This window comes from Nycticebus coucang, chromosome X (assembly GCF_027406575.1).
Source record: "Nycticebus coucang isolate mNycCou1 chromosome X, mNycCou1.pri, whole genome shotgun sequence".
NCBI lineage: Eukaryota > Metazoa > Chordata > Mammalia > Primates > Lorisidae > Nycticebus > Nycticebus coucang.
The window spans coordinates 7,683,518-7,696,702 of NC_069804.1; the positions used below are offsets into that span (position 1 = coordinate 7,683,518).

Sequence of the window (13,185 nt, forward strand, 5' to 3'; positions counted from 1 at the left end):
GGACAGGTTGGCTATTAGTTGTGATCTTCTTTTGTTTTTAAGACACAGAGTCTCAGTCACCCTCAGTAGAGTGCTGTGGCATCACAGCTCACAGCAACCTCCAGCCCCTGGGCCCAACCGATTCCCTTGCCTCAGCCTCCAGAGCAGCCGGGACCACAGGCGCTCACCACAACACCTGCTTTTTTGTTGTTGCAGTTTGGCCAGGGCCGGGTTGGAACCTGCCACCTTGGGTACATGGGACTGGCACCCTACTCACTGAGCCACAGGTGCCGCCCTGGCATTTGTCTTCTAAACTCAGATTAAATTCATTTCATTTCTTTTTTTTTTTTATTGTTGGGGATTCATTGAGGGTACAATAAGCCAGGTTACACTGATTGCAATTGTTAGGTAAAGTCCCTCTTTCAATCATGTCTTGCCCCCATAAAGTGGGACACACACCAAGGCCCCACCCCCCTCCCTCCGTCCCTCTTTCTGCTTCCCCCCATAACCTTAATTGTCATTAATTGTCCTCATATCAAAATTGAGTACATAGGATTCATGCTTCTCCATTCTTGTGATGCTTTACTAAGAATAATGTCTTCCACTTCCATCCAGGTTAATACGAAGGATGGAAAGTCTCCATTTTTTTTAATGGCTGAATAGTATTCCATGGTATACATATACCACAGCTTGTTAATCCATTCCTGGGTTGGTGGACATTTAGGCTGTTTCCATATTTTGGCGATTGTAAATTGAGCTGCAATAAACAGTCAATTCATTTCATTTCTAATCCTTTCGTGCACGTGTTAATCCATTTCCGGCTCACAGTGACAGTTGGTATTTCTCAGTTCTCTCCGTGCGCTGTGTAGAAGAGCAATGGTTTGCAACATCATGCTTTCAGAATGACAGTGGTGATGAGAGTTTTGTTCTGAGTGTAATAATGAAGACCATTTGAAAGGCCAAAACTGATGGATACTTGAGGGGAAATTGACCCTAGGAAGGAAGTGATGGTGCGTGGTATAATTATTAAATTTATCTCTGTAACCCGGAAGTGGTTGATGTGCTCCAGGGTGCTCCCTTTTAGAAGAGGGAGCCTGTCTGGGTGTGCGCCTTGTTGTGGACCAGGGAGGAGGAAGAGGGAAATGCACACAGCCAGCTGCAGGGAGTGCCCGCTGTCTCTGTTTTCCTGGCCAGAGGAGCTTGCACATTTGGTGGTATGTAATCTCTGCAGAGTTCCAACTGCCTGGTTCCTGCTGTCTTCCACATCTTTTTATTTGAAGATATAAAGACCTCTGGCTAATTGGTCTTGCAATTGTCAGGCTTTCTCTACTTACTTTGTCTATGATTTTTTTCAAAGTCTTTCCAAACCCAGTTGCTCAGCCCTCCCCTCCCCTGCCCACCCCCACCTCACGCTCCTTTCGGGAGAAAATGGGAGGTTGGAATTTCTATTAAAGTGACCTGACCTCTTTTATCTGAAAAAACTAACTACGTCTGTCTTCACTTTTCTCTCAGTGATAGCCTGTTCATGTGCTCCTGGGACCTTATGCGTCTCCCTTGCCCATTTGTTCCGAGAAGCCAGCCCTGGGACCCTGGGGTTTGAGTACAAATAAAAGTGCTTGCAAGAGGTCCCCAGAGTTTCAGCACACTTGAGGAAACAAAGAGTCACATCGTGGAGGTCCCTTATTAGTCCCTATGGTGAGCTCACTTTGCTGGGTTTTATTTTTATTTTATTTTATTTTATTTTCGAGACAGAATCTCACTCTGTCACCCCGAGTAGAGTGTTATAGCGTCATTATAGCTCACAGCAATCTTAAACTCTGGGGCCCAAGTGATCCCTTTGCCTCAGCCTCCCAAGTAGCTGAGACTACAGGCGTGTGTCACCACACTTGACTCATTTTTCTATTTTTAGTAGAGACGGGGTCTTGCTCTTGCTCAGGCTGGTCTCGAGCTCTTAAGCTCAAGCCATGCTCCCAACTTGGCCTGCCAGAGTGCTAAGATTACAGGTGTGTGCCACTGCACCCAGCCATTATTTTAATTTTTTTTTTTTTATTTAAAAAGAGTCAGCTCTTTGGGTCTTGTTTGACTGCGCAAGGTTGCAAGTCACAGTAAATCAGTGCAGATTGTTGTTGAGGTTTCACTGACCTTCAGCTCAGCTGTGTCAAATCTAGCAGGCTGAGAGTTCCCTGGGGTTGTGGTGGCAGCGCATGGCAGGGCGTGGCCGGGGCTCGGCAGGGCGTGGCCGGGGCTCAGCGGGCTTGGACACGCTCTGCAGCTGGCGATTCACCTCTTCCTGGCTGAGGTACCATTTGGGATGGCGCACATCCTAAGAGCACCTCCGTGTCGGTCGGTTTGCGAGGATTACCTGAATTAACCCACCTGTGAAGCACATGGAAGGCTTCCTGGGATGTTGGGTACCCAGAACCTTTAAGGCTCCTCTTATCTTTGCCTATCTTATTCAAGACATATTTGTCCCCTGAACTAGTGGATCTCTGCTGAGGTTAGTTTTGCCCTGAGGAGACATTTGGCCATGTGTGGAGATATTTTTAGTTGTCACAGCTGGCCAGGGAAAGCCACCCAGTGTCCTGCAGTGCCAGGGTGGGGACAACTCCATGTTAAGTCACCTGTCCCCTCCAGTGTGATTAATGTTGAGGACATCCCACCCTGTAGCTCACTGTGTGTGGGAAGACCAGAACCCAGGTAAGGTAGCCAAAAACCAAAAAGAAAACCCCAAACAAAACCAGAAAACTCCCCACTGCAGTTTTCTCAGATTTGCAGGCTGTTAAGTCTTACCGTAATGGAAGGCCTTTATTTCTGTGCTCGTTATCGGGATAGGTTTTTCCGGGTTCGCTGCCTGTGTGTGTTGAGATTAGTTTTGTTAACTGGAAGCCCTTTCGAAGGTTCACCTATGCAAGTCCTTGGGTGTGCCATTTTTTAGCTCTCCAAAGTGCCATGAAGGTGGCCCAGTGACAAAAACTATTAGATTTTAAAAACTTCAGCTTGTTGTTTATTTTGTTTTGACTGATTTATTTTTATTAATTATAGACTCAACATTCACTTGCAAAACTAGTGCCCTCTGGTCTCATGTGCCCATCCTCTGAGGACCCCCAGCGCCCTTGGACAGTGGAACCCTATATGACCATAGACGGACAAACCCAGGAGCTTGACATTAGTGTGGCACAGGTACCCGGCCCACACAGCCTTACTTGGGGGTCACCTGCTCTTGCATGGACTCATTTGTGAATTGCATTTTAAAGATCAGCGTCAATAATATCTTGTCTCTTGCAACGTGGACAGAACAAAAATTGCTCAGGAGAGCGCATACTGAGGTAGGGCCAGCCACCTGGCAAAGACCAGACTTGTTTTCTTGGAGACTGAGGTGGGGGCAGGGACAGGTCAGAGCAACCTGGAAGGCAGGAGGTGTTACTGAGGATGAGTGAGGGCTGGATGTGTGTGCTGCCCCTGCGTTCCCGTTTTGTTGTGATGGTGAAATAAGATGAAGCATTTTTCACTCTAAGCTCCAGGCATACCGATGGAGAGGGGGAAAAAAGCAACCATCTTATAGCGACCTGAAATCATTGCCCTTGATTGACTTAACTTACTAAGTTCAGATATTACTTATTTTGTGAGCAAATGGAAGAGCTTTCCCTTAAGTGGCGGTCACATTGCGTTTGGTCTTAACCTTGTGTGTTCCACCCTATGGCCTTCCTCCTACCCAGCTGCCCTGTCAGGAGGGGCACTCAGATGTGAACTCGACTTCAGTTGTCATCAGCATAGAATGTGGCATGGTGATTTCTCCTTGCCACTTCTCCTGCGGCAAAGGCCATGAGACTGGAAATGGTTTGCACCCCAAGTCTTGTAACGGTGTGTGGGTATGGCAGGTGGCGGCTGCCCTTGGTCTCAGCGACTGAGCCACAGTGTCAAGAGGCACCGTCCGGGATTCGGGGCCCACGGCTGCTTTTGGAGTAAGACTGGAAAAGCCCTTGCAAGGTGGACTGAAATTGCAGAAGCCTTTCGTGACTTCTAGACACCTAATCCAGGCTGGCTCACTTCCTGGCCTGCACAGGGAGATGTGATAAGATGGGGAGGTGGTTTGTGAACATTCTGGATGCCAGGTGCTTGTCAAACATTTATGGAGGCCGTGGGCCCAGTCAGCGTCTGCTTGGGCTGTAGGGACATTGTGGACTAGAGGCTGCCTGGGCGTTAGGGAGTTCGGGGGAGGGGGGAGGGGGTTAGAGGGAGCGACCTCTAAGAAGGGGTGGGGTTAATGAAATGCTGTGATGCTGAGTGTGCTGATGGTGGCTGTGGACCCTGTGCATGTACCAGGAGGCACTGAAGTGTGCACCTTGGCCTGGTGAGCTGTAGGTGTGTGGTTTCCATCTCAGCAAACCTGTCTAGAAAAGGGCTCAGGACCACTGTCCACGCCCTTAGAGCACCCCGCTCCACACTGTGGAGCATCTGTCTCACTGCGGAGCATCTGTCTCACTGCTTGGATTGGGGAACAATTTGATGCCTCCAATCACCCTTTGTCCTCATAGCTGGTGAAAGCAACAGAGAGGTGATCTTCCTAGGGAGCGTTGAGGGAGCAGGCCTCTCAGCTCACAACGCCTGACTCAGTGAGATGAAGAGCACGCTTATGGTGAAAAGTGTTTTTAAAAAGTGCTGACGAAGCGGAGGAGGTTGCATCCTATTTCCTAGTACTCGGCAGTTTTGCTGTGAGCCTGGGAGGTCTGGCCCGGCGCTTCCTTCACCTAAGGAAAGGAGGCAGTGAGGTTGCCTCTCAGGTGAAAACCAGCAGGGTTTCGTGTTCTGAGACAGTCTCTAAACAGCTGCCTTTTGCCGTTTTGTGACAGTGCAGCAGGGGTCCTGAGGCATCTTTGTTGTAAGCTGTGACGTGCCCCACAGCCAAAAGGGACAGCAGAAATATGCTAGGGAGGAAGCCCACAGGGTGGGCAGTGGCAGCGTAGAAGCAACAGTCCCCAAGGGTCTGGAAGACCCCCTGGCTGAGCCGGTCGCACCTGCCAGGAGGGCACAGCTCATGTCTGTGCTCTGGGTGAGGAAACCCCAGCGGCCTGCCCTGCCTACTCGCCACTGCTCTTTGAACTGCGCATTCCTTTCCGTGCACTTGGTGCGTTTTCTGTGCCACAGTTGGATCCCTGAAGTAACTTGGAACCTGACCTTTGAGTCATGGGCAGGAGTGTAACTCAGCCTTGAAGGGAGATAAAGTGGGAATAATTAGTATTGTTGCCAGTCCCTTTTTGGGGAGTCTGCTCTCTGCCGAACAGTGCCCTAGATGTTTTCTGTAGTTCCCTTTGAGCCGGCATAGCAGGTGCCCATCGCTAGAAACAGTCTTTCTGTTTTACAGGCAGGGACGCTGTGGTCAGGGCAGTGACTAGGACCAGGTCCCACAGCTCCCGCTATGGACCTGGCTAAATGGTGGTGGGCGGGCCGGGGAGATTTGAAAGCCTGTGTGCTTTTTCAGGGCACCGTGGTGGTTCTCCAAGTGCCGGAAGGGTTTTCTTGTCTAACTTAAGGCACGGTCAGTGTCCGGGTTACACAGGACAGTACCCTTGGGAGGTCTTGGGTGGACTACTGGGTGGGTAGAAGCCAGGTTATGTGTATACAGAGGCTTTGAAAAAATGGTGTCCAGTTCCAAAAAACATCTCCACATGAAGGTGAGGCAGGCTTCCTTGAAGGCTGGGCCATCTTTGACCTACCAGGTGCTTTTGTACAGCTGAAAGACTTGGAGAGCGCTTTATAATTTTAAAGTGTCAGAAAAGAATGACACTTTGTGGACATGTGAAAATGATGTGAAATTCAGATACCCTGTTACTGGAACGTAGCCAGGCCATATCATTCTTGGCTGTATTGTCTGTGGTTGCTTTCTCAGTATGACGGGAGTTGCAGCCATCAGGGCAGAAAGCATATGCCCAGCAAAGCCTGGGGTCTTTGCTCTCCAAAGCCTGGGGTCCTTGCTGTCCCCTCCCTTGCAGAGCAAGCCTGCAGTTGCTCCTGTGTGAAGGCACACACCCCTCGCCAGTGTGCCTCCGACTCCTCTCCAGATCCCTTCTTCATTTCCACCCGTCCCCTTTGGACCTGCTTGCTAAAGCCTGGTATTTCACAATTACAGAGTCATTAATTTGGATGGGCGACCTTGTCCCAGTTCAAGTGCTGGTAGTCTGGGGCAGGTGATACCTTAAACTTCCTGTGTTATTTCTGCCTCAGGGATGGGAAGGAGAGGCCAGAGCCCGAGGGCTGTTGCACTAAGCAGGGCGGTGGTCCTCTCTGTGCTTGTTGAGAGGAGAGGGGAGGCCTGGTCGTCCGGAAGGTTACCTTTGTTCATTGCCTCCCTTTTCGGCGTCCTCCCTCAGCCACCTCCCTCAGCCACCCAGGAGTTGGGATTGTTGGAGACGAAAGCCACAGTGGGGATCCTCTTTGTGAATCCATGTCAGCTTCAGAGAGCCACCTGGCCAGGAGACCGACCCCCTCCCCCCTTGGGAGAATGAGGTGGCGCCCGCTGCATGGGTTGGCCCCAGCAAAGGTGTGAGGCGGGGCAGAAGCAGGGAGAGGCAGAGCCGGCTGTGGCGTGGACATTCTTCTGGTCAGCTGCACTCCCGTGGGGTCCATCCAGTGCCACTTTGATACCCGCTGGAAGGGTGAGGACCCCTTTCCTGCTCTGTACCCATTGTTTTTAATGGCTGCCTCTGTGTGGGCCTAGACTGGGGAGGTCCCATGGGAGGGAGATGCCCCTGGATTTCTGCCCCATCTGTGGTGCCCGGAACACATTTCCCCAGAGACATCAGCGTGTTGTAGCTGCTGTGTGTTGGACCACTGGTATTCTTTTCAAGGTTGCTTCACAGTTCTGTGTTGGACCACTGGTGTTCTTTTCAAGGTCTCTTCACAGTTCAGGTGCATTGTGGGCTTTAAAAGGCCTTTTTAGGTCTTAACAGCATTGTTTCCAAGAGAAGATTTCTAGGGGGAAACCAATGAAGACTTGGCCTTAGATCACATTTGTCATCGGGAGACTGCTCTGGTTTCCAGATTCTTCTTTAAACTTGTTTCCATTCTGACGCACACAGTAGGGAGACAAGGTGTTTTTTTTTTTTTTTTTTTTTTTGTAGAGACAGAGTTTCACTTTACCGCCCTCGGTAGAGTGCCATGGCGTCACATAGCTCACAGCAACCTCCAGCTCTTGGGCTTGGGCTTACATGATTTTCTTGCCTCAGCCTCCCGAGTAGCTGGGACTACAGGCGCCCACCACAACGCCCGGCTATTTTTTTGTTGCAGTTTGGCCGGGGCTGGGTTTGAACCCACCACCCTCGGTATATGGGGCCGGCGCCCTACTCACTGAGCCACAGGCACCGCCCATGGGAGACAAGGTGTTTTTATATGCATGAGCCATGGTGCCTTTGGTAGTGAGTGGCTTCCATCCCCACATTTCTTCCTTCTTTGCCAAGTGCCTAGCTGCAGGCACACACCTCTTCTGCTGGGGGAGTGGCGAGGGGGTTGGGAGAAGAAACAAGGCTAAAAATTATTCAGGATTCAAAAGCAGCAGTGACAGCCCAGATAGTTTTTCATGCTAACCTACTTTAAAAGCTGCCAGAACAATTGTAGAGTGGGAAATCTCTCCTTTCTCCTGTCCTTCTCTGACGAGAGCTAAAAATAACTCCTGAGGAGATGGGCGTGTGGCCCTCTGCTCTCCTGGCCTAGAGTGTTTCTGGTCGGAGCAGCGCTTACGGGAACTTGGTGTTCTTTAATGACTGCTCTGGCCCTCGGGGTTGTGGGTGGGGCCATTACTGTAATCTTCCTTCACCATTCAGCCATCCAATCTGTCCCTGGTTTCCATTACCTGTTTCTCTAAATATTCCCCTCTCTGCATCTTCCTTTTATGGAGCCACAAACTGGATTATGCACGTGGAAGGCCGGAACGACAGATACACTTTCACACCAAGAACTGCTGGACTGGATTCCCTGGCTGTTTCTTGAGCGCCTCCCACTCCAGGAGAAGTTGAGCAAATCTTTGGCCCCCAGAGGGACTGTGGTCTAGTTGGATAACACAAGGTAGTTTGAGTAGGAGCCCCGGGAAGGGAGCCTTGTCCCCAGGAGATCCCCGAGAGGAAGCGGCCAGAGAGGGGAGGGGAGCTCATCATCCCTGCTGGTGTGGGCGTGGCTTGTAAAGGCCCTTCCTGGCTTTTGAGAATCCACATTGATTTTCTGGGTCAGGTCCCTGTGTTTGCAGTGGGCTGAGGAAGGACTAAAGGGGAGGATGAGTGAAGAGATGGGGTGGTGGGTGCACACTTTTCCTTGGGAGGTCCAGCCTTGCAGGCGAGGGGGAGAAGAACACCCCTTGACTTGATGGGGTACCTGGGGTTGGGGAAGGATTTCTAGGTAGGGGAGCTTTGCGGTTAAGTAAAAGAGGTTTGCAGGGTAAAGGATGAGGGCAGGGGATGCAGTAATTGCAGAAGCAAAATTTTTCAGAAGGTGCGGTAGCGACAGATAAGGTTAGTGAACATGGGGACTTTCTGGAAGTGGAAGAAAGATGAGGATCCCTGTTAAGGCTTTGTCAAGAGATATCCTATTGCGGAGGTCTCAGTTTTTTTCTAATGGAGAAGAGGGCCCAAACTCCAAGAAGGCCAGAAATGGTGTGCACAGCTGACACAGGAGGATTTCAGATTCTGTCTGGGGAGCAGGGTGGTGCTTGGGGGTGGGGGTGCTGCCCGCCAGACCGAGTCCCCTCCCCCTGCCACCACCACTGCTTACAGTTAGCACCACCTACATTTCCTCTGCTTTACCCCAGGGCTGCTGTCCTATAGCTTATCTGAAATCACTGCAGTTGCCCCGTGGTGTCCTTGGGATTGGCTCCAGGACTGAGTGGGGATACCAGCGTCCTCACTTAACTGCAGCCTGCCTTGCAGGATCTGTGCGTGTGAAAAGTTGGCCCTCTGTACACACAGGCTTTGTATCCCTTGAATGCTGTATTTTCCGTACTATTTGGGTGTGCATGCAGAACTTGTTGAGATGGAGAGCTTGCTATATTTATTGAAATCATTTGTGTGAGTGGAGCCACCACACTGTTCAAACCTGTGTGTTCAAGGGCCAACTGTACGGCAGGACCTCTAGAGCTGACCACTTCCCCACACGGACCACCTCCTTAGGTTGACCTAATTGTTATAGACAGGACTTACACCATGTGTATGTATTAGTGCTGGGCTAATTCTGTGTGTTGACCACCTCCATATGTTGATCAGTTCGGTACAGTCCCTTGGGTGGTCAACTTGTAGAGGTCCTACTGTAGTTTGAGCTACAAAAAAAAAGAAAAATGCAAACCAAAAAATCCCCCAATTCTTTTTTTTTTGTAGAGACAGAGTCTCACCTTATTGCCCTTGGTAGAGTGCCGTGGCGTCACACAGCTCACAGCAACCTCCAAATCCTTGGGCTTAGGCGATTCTCTTGCCTCAGCCTCCTGAGTAGCTGGAACTACAGGCGCCTGCCACAACGCCCGGCCATTTTTTTGTTGCAGTTTGGCCAGGGCTGGGTTTGAACCCGCCACCCTCGGCATATGGGGCCAGCGCCCTACCCGCTGAGCCACAGGCGCCGCCCCCCCCTTTTTTTTTTTTTTTTTTGAGACAGAGCCTCAAGCTGTCACCCTGGGTAGAGTGCTGTGGCATGACAGCTCACGGCAACCTCCAGCTCCTGGGCTTAAGCGATTCTCCTGCTTCCGCCTCCTAAGTAGCTGAGACTACAGGCGCCCACCACAACGCCTGGCTGTTTTTTTGTTGCAGCTGTCATTGTTTGATGGGCCCGGGCTAGATTCGAACCTGCCAGCTCAGGTGTATGTGGCTGGTGTCTTAGCTGCTTGAGCCACAGGTGCTGAACTGAACCAAAATCCCCCAATTCTTTTTTTTTTTTTTTTTGTAGAGACAGAGTCTCACTGTACCGCCCTCGGGTAGAGTGCCGTGGCGTCACACGGCTCTAACTCTTGGGCTTACGCGATTCTCTTGCCTCAGCCTCCCGAGCAGCTGGGACTACAGGTGCCCACTACAACGCCCAGCTATTTTTCTGTTGCAGTTTGGCCGGGGCTGGGTCCGAACCCGCCACCCTCGGCATATGGGGCCGGCGCCCTACTCACTGAGCCACAGGCGCCGCCCCAATCCCCCAATTCTTTAAAAAGTCAATGGACCGGGCATAAAGAGGGGTGGTGGAAGGGGCCTAGGAAGGAGTGAATGGAGACAGTGTAACTCAGCACAGCGCAGTGGAGCTTCCTCCCACTCTCACTGGGTCTGTATCTGTCCTGCCCGGTTGGCTGGTCACCCCTGGCAGTGAACGCTTGAGACGTGGCTTGTGCAGCAGAGGAACTGAATTTGTAACATTGCCCCGTTTTGCTATGTGCAGTATGTTCATAGCTCCTTGTGCTCGGGTTGGCATACTGGGCAGGGCAGGCTAAGCCCTGAGATGGTGGGCTCCTGCGGAGAGGGACAGTTGAGGGCTGGAAGATGATCAGAGGAGGGATAGTTCCCCTGCAGGCTTAGGGAGGGCTCACCACAGCAGGGGCCACAGAAAGGGGAAGGGCCCTGTCTGCAGCAGGGCAGAGGACCCGTGTCCTTCCAACCACATCTGCTCCTCTCTGGACTGTGTCACCTGTAGGTTTGGGATGCTGTGCTTTGTCTTTTCTTTCTGTATTTTTGAGAGAGAGTCTCACTGTGTCCATTTTGTCACCCTGGGTAGAGTGCCGTAGTGTCACAGCTCTCAGCAACCTCAAACTCTTGGGCTCAAGCGATGCTCTTGCCTCAGCCTCCCAAGTAGCTGAGACTATAGGCACCCGCCACAATATCTGGGTGCTTTATCTGTTTTTAGTGAAGACCGGGTCTTGCTCTTGCTCAGGCTGGTCTTGAACTTATGAGCTCAGATGATCCACTACCTCCGCCTCCCGGCTGGTCTTGAATTTATGAGCTCAGATGATCCTCTCCCTCCGCCTCCCGGCGTGCTGGGATTACAGGGGTGAGCCACCACACCCACCCTGGTGTGGTTATTCTTCTTGCTCCTATACTAACCGTGGAAGGAAAAGTGATAGGCACCTGCAGCCACCTTGGAAAGTCTTTGTTACTCACGGGGAAGACCGCCTCTCAGCAATCCCGCATAGCAGTGGAAAGTTGAAGTTGAGCTCACTGGGTTTAGGGAGAGGTGCCCTGACTTCCCACAGCAGAAACGCCTTCTTCCTGCCTCTCGGGTTGAATTCAGATTCTCAGGGCTCCCTACCTTTGAGCTGTAACTCTTATCAAGCTCCCCATCGGCTCTGTTGACATTTCGCCTTGAGAAAGGAAAAGACGATCTGAAAGTTTCCATCTGTGAGCAAGGTTTTCTGAACATGTTGAGAATGTGGGTTTAGCTTTGTGAGACCAGCAACAGTTCGCGTGCTTTGGGATTTAGTAGAAACTGTTGGCTTTGTCAGGGCAGAACATCTCTCATCTCTCCTATTCCCTCTTCACAGACTCTTCTCTTGCCATTAGGGCAGAAAACACAGAGAATTATGTACAAAAGGAAAACTGAAACCCCGAACCCTTGTCTCCATCCAATAGCTTATTCCCCTGTTTCATTACACTTAGGGAAAAGTTCCACTGCTTTCAGCTTTCACGCACTCGGGGCCACAGCACCCATGCAGGGCAGCACCACACTGAGCCGCTTCACCCATGCGGGGCAGCCACCCACGTTGGGTGGTGTCACCCACACTAGGCTGAGTCACTCATGCAAGGACTGTGTCACCCATGCGGGGTAACCTCTACCTTTTCCCCATTCAGCACCCCTTCATCTTTCCACCCATGAGACTCTTCCAAAACACCCAGGCCTCAGCATCTGGAGTGAGGCCTGGCGCTTTGGCATGTCCCCACCCTGTGACAGTGAGATCAGACTCCCTGTGCTCGGAAGGGCAAGGCTATTTACTTGGCCGCCTGTCTCATATCACTGCCTCTCCCTGTTCCGTGGACGTGGAGTCCCTTTCGCCCTTCAGCAGAGCCCCAGAGGTCTCAGAGTCAGAAGGCTGAATTAAATGTATGTCTTCTTCTTTTTCAACATTCCTTGTTTTAAAATGCTTTAAAAATAGACTCACAAAGGAAGCGATTGAAGGAACTGTTATTATTAAAAAATGTGGCTCGGCGCCCGTAGCACAGTGCTTACAGCGCCGACCACGTACACCGGGGCTGGCGGGTTCAAACCCGGCCCAGGCCAGCTAAACAACAATGACAACTACAACATAAAAAATAGCCGGGTGTTGTGGCAGGCACCTGTACTTCCAGCTACTCGGGAGGCTGAGGCAAGAGAATCTCTTAAGCCCAAGAATTTGAGTTTGCTGTGAGCTGTGACACCATGGCACTCTACCAAGGGTGACATAGTGAGACTCTGTCTCAAAAACAACAACAAAAATTATTTAAAAATGTGCTTCTTGAATAGTATTATGTACTTTTTTCCTTTTTTATTATGATAAAATAAATATGAAGTTTATTTATTTATTTATTTATTTTTTGCAGTTTTTGGCTGGGGCTGGGTTTGAACCTGTTACCTCCAACATATGGGGCCAGCGCCCTACTCCTTGAGCCACAGGTGCTGCCCCTGAAGTTTATTTATTTATTTATTTTATCCGTTTCTAGCCATTTCCAAGTGTACAGTTCACCGACATCGAGGACATGTCTCCCTGCCGCACAGGCTCCAGAACTCTGTCCTTGCTCAAACCTCGTGTTCCTGTCCCCTCTGCCAGCTGCTGGCCGCCACGTTCTACTTTGTATCTCTATTGGATTTAATGGCTCTGGAACCTCATGTCAGTCGCACCGCACACGTTTGTCTTTTGGCAACTGGCTTATTTCAGTGTAATGTCCTCAAGGTTCATGTGAGTTGTAGCGTGTGTCAGAATTAAAAGAATTTCTTCTCTTTTCGAGGTAGAATAATATTCCGTTGTGTGGACGGGTTACACTGTTTATCCATCCGTTGATGGCACTGGGGTTGCTTCCACCTGTGGACTGTTACGAATAATGCCGCTGTGACCGAGAGTGCACAATATTTCTGTGACATCTGCTTTCCATTCTTTCAAATGTGCTTTTTAAACATTTTAAATGTCTCGACCTAGCAGCGGTTTTCACTGCTACCGTCCTTTCCAAGTAGTGACGCGTGTCAGCACGCATCTGAGTATCTGAGACCTTTGTAAGATGATATGAAAAGGTC

At 50.6% G+C, this 13,185-nt stretch overlaps 1 protein-coding gene across 5 annotated transcripts in view; it reads left to right on the plus strand.

The window, feature by feature from the left end:
- The window catches only part of TBL1X (transducin beta like 1 X-linked), a 220,304-nt gene that overhangs the window by 35,650 nt on the left and 171,469 nt on the right, over positions 1–13,185 (plus strand). Inside the window, exon 1 of one of the 5 annotated variants that reach the window (XM_053581003.1) lies at positions 3,062–3,159. The exons of the other annotated variants lie outside the window; for them this stretch is intronic. The gene's annotated coding sequence lies outside the window, so the exon portion shown is untranslated. Of the gene's footprint in view, positions 1–3,061; positions 3,160–13,185 lie in introns of those variants that run through there. 5 annotated transcript variants of the gene reach the window in all.